Source organism: Moschus berezovskii, chromosome X (assembly GCF_049115385.1).
Source record: "Moschus berezovskii isolate FMDL1 chromosome X, NW_MosBer_1.0, whole genome shotgun sequence".
In the NCBI taxonomy this organism is placed as follows: Eukaryota; Metazoa; Chordata; class Mammalia; order Artiodactyla; family Moschidae; genus Moschus; species Moschus berezovskii.
Window position 1 is genome coordinate 88883989 of NC_142488.1, and position 10578 is coordinate 88894566.

The window sequence follows — 10578 nt, forward strand, 5'->3', positions numbered from 1 at the left end:
CACATTTAGTGGAATTATATAGTATTTGTCTTTTTGCAACAGGCTTATTTCACTAGAATAATGACCTCAAGGTTCATGCATGTTACAGCATGTGACAGGATTTCCTTGCTATTTAAGTCTGTTCAGTATCATATATATATACATACCTCACAATTTTTTTTTATCCATTCATCCAAATTAATGCACATTTTTCTTGTTTGGCTATTGTAATACTATTATGAACAGGCAGAGATCTGTAATTATCTCTTTGAGACACAGCTTTCAGTCCTTTAGTGTATATATCCAGAAATAGGAATACTGGATCATATGAAGTTTGTTTTCTTTGAATGTCCATACTGTTTTCCATGGGGGCTTCCCTGGAGACCGGGTTCAGTCTCTGGGTTGGGAAGATCCCCTGGAGAAGGGAATGGCAACCCACTCTAGTACTCTTGCTGGAAAATCCCATGAACAGACGAGCCTGGCAGCCTACAGTCCATGGGGTAGCAGAGTGTTGGACTTGACTAAGCACACATTTCAACAATCACTCTTTTCCCTAGTAGTTGAACCGTTTTACGATCCCATACACAGTGCATATGGGTTCCCATTCCTACACATCCCTGTCAATGCTTACTATTTTCTGTTTTCTTTTACTAGTACTCAACCTAGTGAGTATAAGATGATATCTTATTATGGTTTTAATTTTCATTTTTCTGAAGATTACTGATGCTGAGTATTTTTTTCATAAACCTTTTGGCTATTTGTGTATTATCTATGAAAAAATGTCTATTCAAGATGTTTACACACTTTAAAATCTGATCATTATATATTTTGTTGTTGAGTTATAGGAATTCATTTTGTATTCTGAACATTAACTCCTTATCAAATATCTAACTTGCAAATATTAATATTTTTCTTCTATTTTGTAGGTTATTTTCTGTTTTTGTTTTTATTTCTTCCTTTTTTTTTTTGATCAGGATTTTTAAGATCGAATATCGTAAAAATTTTCAAACATATAATACAGTATCACTAACTATAGTCACCATGCTGTGGATTATATGTTTATGGCATTTATTTTATAGGTAGTAGTCTGTACATTCGGAGAAGGCAATGGCACCCCACTCCAGTACTCTTGCCTGGAGAACCCCATGGACAGAGGAGCCTGATAGGCTACAGTCCATGGGGTCGCGAAGAGTCGGAGATGACTGAGCGACTTCACTTTCACTTTTCACTTTCACTTTTCACTTTCACTTTTCACTTTCATGCATTGGAGAAGGAAATGGCAACCCACTCCAGTGTTCTTGCCTGGAGAATCCCAGGGACGGGGTAGCCTGGTGGGCTGCCGTCTATGTGGTCGCACAGAGTCGGGACACAACTGAAACGACTTAGCAGCAGCAGTACTCTGTACATTTTGACACATTCTTAACCCATTTGCCCACACCCCCATCTATCGCTCATGGTTTGCCTTTTCACTCTGTTAATTGTGTTCTTTGATATGCAATAGTTTTGAAGTTTTATGTAGCCTCATTTGTCTATTTTTGTTTTTGCTACCTGTGCTTTTTCTGTCATATCTATGGAATCATTGCCAAGTGCAATGTAATGAAACTTTTCCCCTGTTTTTCTTCTAGAAGTTTTATAGTTTCAGGTCTTATGCTTAATTATTTAACTCATTTTCAGTTACTTTCTGTGTATGATATGAGATAAGGAAATAACTTTAATTTTTGCATGTGTATATAAATTCTCCCAATGCTGTTTGTTGAAGAGACCATATTTTCCACTTGACACTCATGTGGAAGATCATTTGACCATGTATGTAAGGGTTTATTTCTGTGTTCTCTATTCCATTCTGTTTATATACATACTTGTCATTATGCCAGTATTACAATGCTTTGATTACTGAAGCATTATAATGTATTTCGAAGTTCAGTTCAGTTCAGTCGCTCAGTCGTGTCTGACTCTTTGCGACCCCATGAATAACAGCACGCCAGGCCTCCCTGTCCATCACCAACTCCCGGAGTTCACTCAAACTCACGTCCATCGAGTCGGTGATGCCATCCAGCCATTTCATTCTCTGTCGTCCCCGTCTCCTCCTGACCTCAATCCTTCCCAGCATCAGAGTCTTTTCCAGTGAGACAACTCATCGCATGAGGTGGCCAAAGTATTGGACTTTCAGTTTTAGCATCAGTCCTTCCAATGAACACACAGGATTGATCTCTTTTAGAATGGACTGGTTGGATCTCCTTGCAGTCCAAGGGACTCTCAAGAGTCTTCTCCAGCACCACAGTTCAAAAGCATCAATTCTTCAGCGATCAGCTTTCTTCACAGTCCAACTCTCACATCAAGTAAGGGAGTCTATTTTCCAAGTTTTTTTTTTTTAATTTTTCAAAATTATTTTGTCTATTGGGAATCCCTTAAAATTCCATATGAATTACCATGAGAATTCTTCTCTTCCAAGAAATTGTGAGAATAAAGTTATTTTTTAAACTATTTTTTAATTTCAATTAGCCTATCTCTTTTTAATTTATCCAGGGCTGTAAGAAAGTAAAGCTGATTACATACACATTTATGTGGAACTCTGTATATGAAGTACTCTAGACACTATAATGTGCAGAATAGAATGCCTGGTTGTAGAGAAGAGCAATAGAGGAGCTGGGGTGGTGCTCCATCAATGAGGCCTATGAAAATTGAATTTCTTGCACATTGCTGTTCTCCCAGTATTTAGGACTGTTGTTGATATGTTGTTAATTCTTGAAAATATTTGTTGAAAAAGATTTTAGTCTGAGGACAACAACGTGATATGAATGAAGCCAGTTGATCTAGAGATTGAAAGGAACCATCAGTGCATTATCCTATGTGATTTTCTATCACACTAATTGATAAATTATTAGTATTATTTATGTAAATATGTCAAAAATTACATATTTACATGAGATGTATAATAAAAAACAATCCCTATGCCATTCCTTTCCACTTCACATTTCTGCTACCAGAGGCAATAATTGTCTATTCTTTTAGTTTTGTATTCTGACATGTATCACTATACTTCTAAGTAGCATCCTAACACTATCATTTCTATAATTTTAAATATATGTACGTGTGTGTGTTTGTGTGTGTGTGTACACACATAAACACATGTATACTCTTGCCCTTCTCTATTCTCCTATTCCCTTCAAGTTTTATATCATAACTTCTTAATAAATGCAAACATTAATTGGTTATATGATTATTAGCAAGGAGAGAGTCAATGAAAAATGCATTTTCCTTTTATGCATGGCATTTGTTATCTCCAGAGTTAATACTTGCCTTTATATATTGTAGTTTTTCTGTGTACTAATTTTTTTAAATTTTATCCCTATATTCTCTACCAGAGATATAAATCTCTCAATTTCTTCAGCTCATCAAAAATCTATAAATTTAATTTATTTTCTTCAATTTAGATTTTCAATAACCTTTCTTCCTCCTGCTCCACCTTGAGCTGATGGCTCACAAAGTCTACTGCATAACTGTTCTCTTTTATGCCTCCTTTTGACATAACACTAGAATTTCCTATTTCCATTTTCTATGTAGGCTTCCTTGTTGCTGTTTTTTTTAATTTATTGCTAATGAAGGATACTTGCTTTACAGAATTTTGTTGTTTTCTGTCAAACCTCAACATGAATCAGCCATAGGTATACATATATCGCCTCCCTTTTGAACCTACCTCCCATCTCCCTCCCCATTGCACCCCTCTAGATTGATACAGAGCCCCTGTTTAAGTTTCCTGAGCCATACAGCAAATTGCCATTGCCTATTACACATACGGTCATGTAAGTTTCCATGATGCTCTTTCCATATATCTCACCCTCTCTTCCCATCTCTCCATGTCCATAAGTCTATTCTCTATGTCTGTTTCTCCACTGATGCGCTGTAAATAAATTCTTCAGTACCGTTTTTTATTTATCTTTCTTTTTCTGACTCACTTCACTCTGTGTAATTGGTTCTAGGTTCATCCACCTCACCAGAACTGACTCAACTGCATTCCTTTTTATGGTTGAGTAATACTCCATTGTGTATATTTACCACAACTTCTTTATCCATTCATCTGTCAATGGACATCTAAGTTGCGTCCATATTCTAGCTATTGTAAATAGTGCTGCAAGGAACAATGGAATAAATGTGTCTTTTTCAATTTTGGTTTCCTTAGAGCATATGACTATGAGTGGGATTGCTGGGTCATATTGTGGTTTCATTCCTAGTTTTCTTTAAGGAATCTCCGTACCATCTTCCACAGTGGCTGTATCAATATACAATATTCCCACCAACAGCGTAAGAGGGTTCCCTTTTCTCCACACCCTCTTCCGGATTTATAGTTGACTTTTTGATGATGGCCATTCTGACCAGAGTGAGGTGATATCTCATTATAGCTTTGATTTGCATTTCTCTAATAATGAGCACTCTATCTATCAGATCTAGACCCTTAAATCTATTTCTTACTTCCACTGTATAATCATAAGGGATTTGATTTAGGTCACATCTGAATGGTCTAGTGGTTTTCCCTACTTTCTTCAATTTAAGTCTGAATTTGGCAATAAGGTGTTCATGATCTGAGCCACAGTCAGCTCCTGGTCTTGTTTTTGCTAACTGTATAGAGCTTCTCCATCTTTGGCTGCAAAGAATATAATCAATCTGATTTCGGTGTTGACCATCTGGTGATGTCCATGTGTAGAGTCTTCTCTTGTGTTGTTGGAAGAGGGTGTTTGCTATGACCAGTGCGTTCTCTTGACAAAACTCTATTAGTCTTTGCCCTGCTTCATTCCGTGCTCCAAGGCCAAATTTGCCTGTTACTCCAGGTGCTTCTTGACTTCCTAATTTTGCATTCCAGTCCCCTAAAATGAAAATGACATCTTTTTTGGGTGTTTGTTCTAAAAGGTCTTGTAGGTCTTCACAGAACCGTTCAACTTCGGCTTCTTCAGCATTACTGGTTGGGGCATAGACTTGGATTACTGTAATATTGAATGGTTTGCCTTGGAAATGAACAGAAATCATTCTGTCATTTTTAAGATTGCATCCAAGTACTGCATTTCGGACTCTTTTGTTGACCATGATGGCTACTCCATTTCTTCTAAGGGATTCCTGCCCACAGTAGTAGATATAATGGTCATCAGAGTTAAATTCACCCATTCCAGTCCATTTTAGTTCACTGATTCCTAGAATGTCGATGTTCACTCTTGCCATCTCCTGTTTGACCACTTCCAATTTGCCTTGATTCATGGACCTAACATTCCAGGTTCCTATGCAATATTGCTCTTTACAGCATCAGACCTTGCTTCTATCACCAGTCACATCCACAACTGGGTATTGGTTTCGCTTTGGCGCCATCCCTTCATTCTTTCTGGAGTTATTTCTCCACTGATCTCTAGTAGCATACTGGGCAACTAACGACCTAGGGAATTCCTCATTCAGTATCCTATCGTTTTGCCTTTTGATAGTGTTCATGGGGTTCTCAAGGCAAGTATACTGAAGTGGTTTGCCATTCCCTTCTCCAGTGGACCACAGTCTGTCAGACCTCTCCACCATGACCCGTCCGTCTTGGGTGGCCCCACACGGCATGGCTTAGTTTCATTGAGTTAGACAGGGCTGTGGTCCATATGATCAGATCAACTAGTTTTTTGTGATTATGATTTCAGTGTGTCTGCCCTCTAATGCCCCCTCCCAATACCTACCGTCTTATTTGGGTTTCACTTACCTTGGTCGTGGAGTATCTCTTTACAGATGCTCCAGCAAAGTGCAGCCACTGTACCTTACTTTGGACGAGGGGTATCTCCTCAAGGCCGCCCCTCCTGACCTTGAATGTGGAGTAGCTCCTCTCAGCCCTCCTGTGCGTGCACAGCCACTGCCTCTTGGACGTGCGATAGCTCCTCTCAGCCACCGCCCTGACCTTGGGCGTAGGGTAGCTACTCTCGGCTGCACTGCTGTGCATGGTCGGTTGTGCCGAGCCAGCATCTCTCGCGTCTGCGCCGCCCAGAGCCGGCGTCTCTCGCGTATGCGCCGCCGGAGGTTCGTGACATTGTACAGGAGACAGGGACCAAGACCATCCCCATGGAAAAGAAATGCAAAAAAGCAAAATGGTTGTCTGAGGAGGCCTTACAAATAGCTGTGAAAAGAAGAGAAGCAAAAAGCAAAGGAGGAAAGGAAAGATATAAGCACCTGAATGCAGAGTTCTAAAGAACAGCAAGGAGACATAAGAAAGCCTTCCTCAGTGATCAATGCAAAGAAAGAGAGGAAAACAACAGAATAGGAAAAACAAGAGATCTTTTCAAGAAAATTAAAGATATCAAGGGAACATTTCATGCAAAGATGGGCTCGATAAAGGACAGAAATGGTATGGACCTAACAAAAGCAGACGATATTAAGAAGAGGTGGCAAGAATACACAGAAGAACTGTACAAAAATGACCTTCAGGACCAAGATAATCACGATGGCGTGATCACTCACCTGGAACCAGACATCTTGGAATGTGAAGTCAAGTGGGCCTTAGAGAGCATCACTACGAACAAAGCCAGTGGAGGTGATGGAATTCCAGTTGAGCTATTTCAAATCCTGAAAGATGATGCCGTAAAAGTGCTGCACTCAATATGCCAGCAAATTTGGAAAACTCAGCAATGGCCACAGGAATGGAAAAGGTCAGTCTTCACTCCAATCCCAAAGAAAGGGAATGCCAAAGAATGCTCAAACTACCGTACAATTGCACTCATCTCACACACTAGTAAAGTCATGCTCAAAATTCTCCAAGCTAGGGTTTAGCAATATGTGAATCATGAACTTCCGGATGTTCGAGCAGGTTTTAGAAAAGGCAAAGGCACCAGAGGTCAAATTGCCAACATCCGCTGGATCATGGAAAAAGCAAGAGAGTTCCAGGAAAACATCTATTTCTGCTTCATTGACTATGCCAAAGCCTTTGACTGTGTGGATCACAATAAACTCTGGAAAATTCTGAAAGAGATGGGAATACCAGACCACCTGACCTGCCTCTTGAGAAACCTGTATGCAGGTCAGGAAGCAACAGTTAGAACTGGACATGGAACAAGAGACTGGTTCCAAATAGGAAAAGGAATACGTCAAGGTTGTATATTGTCACCCTGCTTATTTAACTTATATGCAGGGTACATTATGAGGAACTCTGGGCTGGAAGAAGCACAAGCTGGAATCAAGAGTGCCGGGAGAAATATCAATAACCTCAGATATGCAGATGACACCACCCTTATGGCAGAAAGTGAAGAGGAACTCAAAGACCTTTTGATTTAAGTGAAAGAGGAGAGTGAAAAAGTTGCTTGAAGCTCAACATTCAGAAAACAAAGATCATGGCTTCTGGTCCCATCACTTCATGGGAAATAGATGGGGAAACAGTGGAAACAGTGTCAGACTTTATTTTTTTGGGCTCCAAAATCACTTCGGATGCTAATTGCAACCATGAAATTCAAAGATGCTTGCTCCTTGGAAGGAAAGTTATGACCAGCCTAGATAGCATATTAAAAAGCAGAGACATTACTTTGCCAACCAAGGTCCAACTAGTCAAGGCTATGGTTTTTCCCGTGGTCATGTATGGATGTGAGAGTTGGACTGTGAAGAAAGCTGATCGCCGAAGAGTTGATGCTTTTGAACTGTGGTGCTGGAGAAGACTCTTGAGAGTCCCTTGGACTGCATGGAAATCCAACCAGACCATTCTAAAAGAGATCAATCCTGGGTGTTCATTGGAAGGACTGATGCTAAAGCTGAAACTCCAATACTTTGGCCACCTCATGCGACGAGTTGACTCACTGGAAAAGAATCTGATGCTAGGAGGGATTGGGGATAGGAGGATACGGGGACGACAGAGAATGAGATGGCTGGATGGCATCACTGACTCGATGGACATGAGTTTGAGTGAAGTCCGGGAGTTGGTGATGGACAGGGAGGCCTGGCATGCTGTGGTTCGTGGGGTCACAAAGAGTTGGACACGACTAAGTGACTGAACTGAACTGAACTGAATAATGAGCAATGTTGAGCATCTTTTTCATGGTTTTTTTTTTTTAGCCATCTCTATGTCTTCTTTGGAGAAATGTCAGTTTAGGTGTTTTTCCCTCTTTTTAATCGGTTTGTTTTCTGGCATTGATTTGTTTGAACTGCCTGTATATTTTGGAAACTAACCCTTTGTCAGTTGTTTCATTTGCTATTTTCTCCCATTTTGAGGGTTATCTTTTCTCATTGCTTATAGTTTCCTTTGCTGTGCAGAAGCTTTAAGTTTAATCATTTGCCACTTGTTTACTTTTGTTTCTATTTATGATACTTTCCCTGGTGGCTCAGAGGGTAAAGCATCTGCCTGTGATGCGGAAGACCCAGGTTCGATCCCTGGGTTGGGAAGATCCCCTGGAGAAGGCAATGGCAACCCACTCCAGTATTCTTGCCTGGAGAATCCCAGGAACAGAGGAGCCTGGTGGGCTACAGTCCATGGGGTCACAAAGAGTCGGACACGACTGAGTGACTACACTACTACTACTAGGAGGTGGGTCATAGAGGATCTTGCTTTGATATATGTCATCGGGTGTTCTCCGTATGTTTTCCGCTAATAGTTTTATAGTTTTTGGTTTTACATTTAGGTCTTTAATCCATTTTGAGTTTATCTTGTGTAAGGTGTTAGGAAGTGTTCTAATTTCATTCTTTTATAGTAGTTGTCCAATTTTCCCAGCACCATTTATTTAAAAGGTTGTCTGCCTGATTTTATATTCTTGCCTTCTTTGTTGAAAATACGGTACCCATAAGTGCATGAATTGATTTCTGGGCTTTCTATCTTGTTCCATTGGTCTGTATTTCTATTTTTGTACCAATACCACACTGTCTTGATGACTGTAGCTTGGTAGTATAATCTGAAGTCAGGAAGATTGATTCCTCCAACTCCATTCTTCTTTCTCAATACTGCTTTGGCTATTCAGGGTCTTTTTTGTTTCCATGTGAATTGTGAAATTTTTTGTTCTAGTTCTGTGAAAAATGCCATTGGTAATTTGTTAGGCATCACACTGAATCTGTAGATTGCTTTTGGTAATATATTCATTTTCACAATATTGATTCTTCTTACCCAGGAACATGGAATATCTCTCCATCTGTTTATGTTATCTTTGATTTCTTTCATTAGTGTCTTATAATTTTCTGTGTACAGTTCTTTTGCCTGCTTAGGTAAGTCTATTCCTAGATATTTAATTCTTTTTGGCACAATGGTAAATGGGATTGATTCCTTAAATTCTCTTTCTGTTTTTGCATTGTTAGTATATAGAAATGCAAGTGATTTCTGTATATTGATTCTGTATCCTGCAACTTTGCTAAATTCACTGATCAGCTCTAGTAATTTTCTGGAACTATCTTTAGGGTTCGTTTTCTATATAGAGTATCATGTCGTCTTCAAACAGTGAAAGCTTTATTTCTCCTTTTCTGATCTGTATTTCTTTTATTTATTTATTTTCTTCTTTGATTGCTGTAGCTAGGATTTCCAGAGCTGTGTTGAATAATAGTGGTGAAAGTGGACACACTTGTCTTGTTCCTGATCTGAGGTGGAATGCTTTCAGTTTTTCACCATTGAGAATAATGTTTCCTGTGGACTTAGGACTTATCATACATGGTCTTACTATGTTGAGGTAGGTTCCTTCTATGTCCATTTCTTTGAAGAGTTTTAATAAAAATGGGTGTTGAATTTTCAAAGACTTTTTCTGCATCTATTGAGATTATCACATGGCTTTTATCTTTCAATTTGTTAATATGGTGTATCACATTGATTGATTTGTGTATATTGAAGAATCCTTGCATCCCTGAAATAAACCCAACTCGATCATGGTGTATGAGGTTTTGGATGTGTTGCTGAATTCTGTGTGCTAAAATTTTGTTGAGGATTTTTGCATTTATGTTAATCAGTGATATTGGCCTGCATTTTTGTTTTTGTGTGTTTTCTTTGTCTAGTTTTGGTATCAGGGTGATGGTGGCCTTGTAGAATGAATTTGGATGTGTTCCTTCCTCTGCCATTTTCTGAAAGATTTTTAGAAGTAGAGGCATTAGCTCTTCTCTATATGTTTGATAGAATTCACCTGTGAAGCCATCTGGTCCTGGGCTTTTGTTTTTTGAGAGACTTTTGATCACTGCTTCAATTTCAGTGCTTGTAATTGGGTTGTTTGTAATTTCTATTCCTTCCTGGTTCAGTCTTGGAAGATTGAACTGGTCTAAGAATCTTTCCACTTCTTCCAGGTTATCCATTTTATTGCCATATAGTTGTTTAATCTCTTATAATCTTTTGTATTTCTTCATTGTCAAAGTTTGTTGATTTGATTCTTCTTGCATTTTTTTCTTGATGAGTCTGGCTAAAGGAGTGTCAATTTTGCTTATCTTCTCAAAGAACAAGCTTTTAGTTTTATTAACCTTTCTATTGATTTTTTCATTTCTTTTTCATTTATTTCTGCTCAGATCTTTATGACTTCTTTCCTTGTACTAATTCTGGGGTTTTTTCGGTTCTCTTTTTTCCAGTTGTTCAAAGTTTAAAGTTACATTGTCTATTTGATGTTTTTCTTGTTTCTTCAGATAAGATTGTATTGCTATAAACTTCTC

General features: G+C 38.8%; 1 non-coding gene across 1 annotated transcript; it reads left to right on the top strand.

Moving 5' to 3' along the window:
- The first annotated feature begins 8283 nt into the window (after window positions 1-8283).
- Window positions 8284-8355, top strand: TRNAH-GUG (transfer RNA histidin (anticodon GUG)). The gene has a single exon. It is a non-coding gene; the product is annotated as a tRNA-His (tRNA).
- The last annotated feature ends 2223 nt before the right edge of the window (window positions 8356-10578 follow it).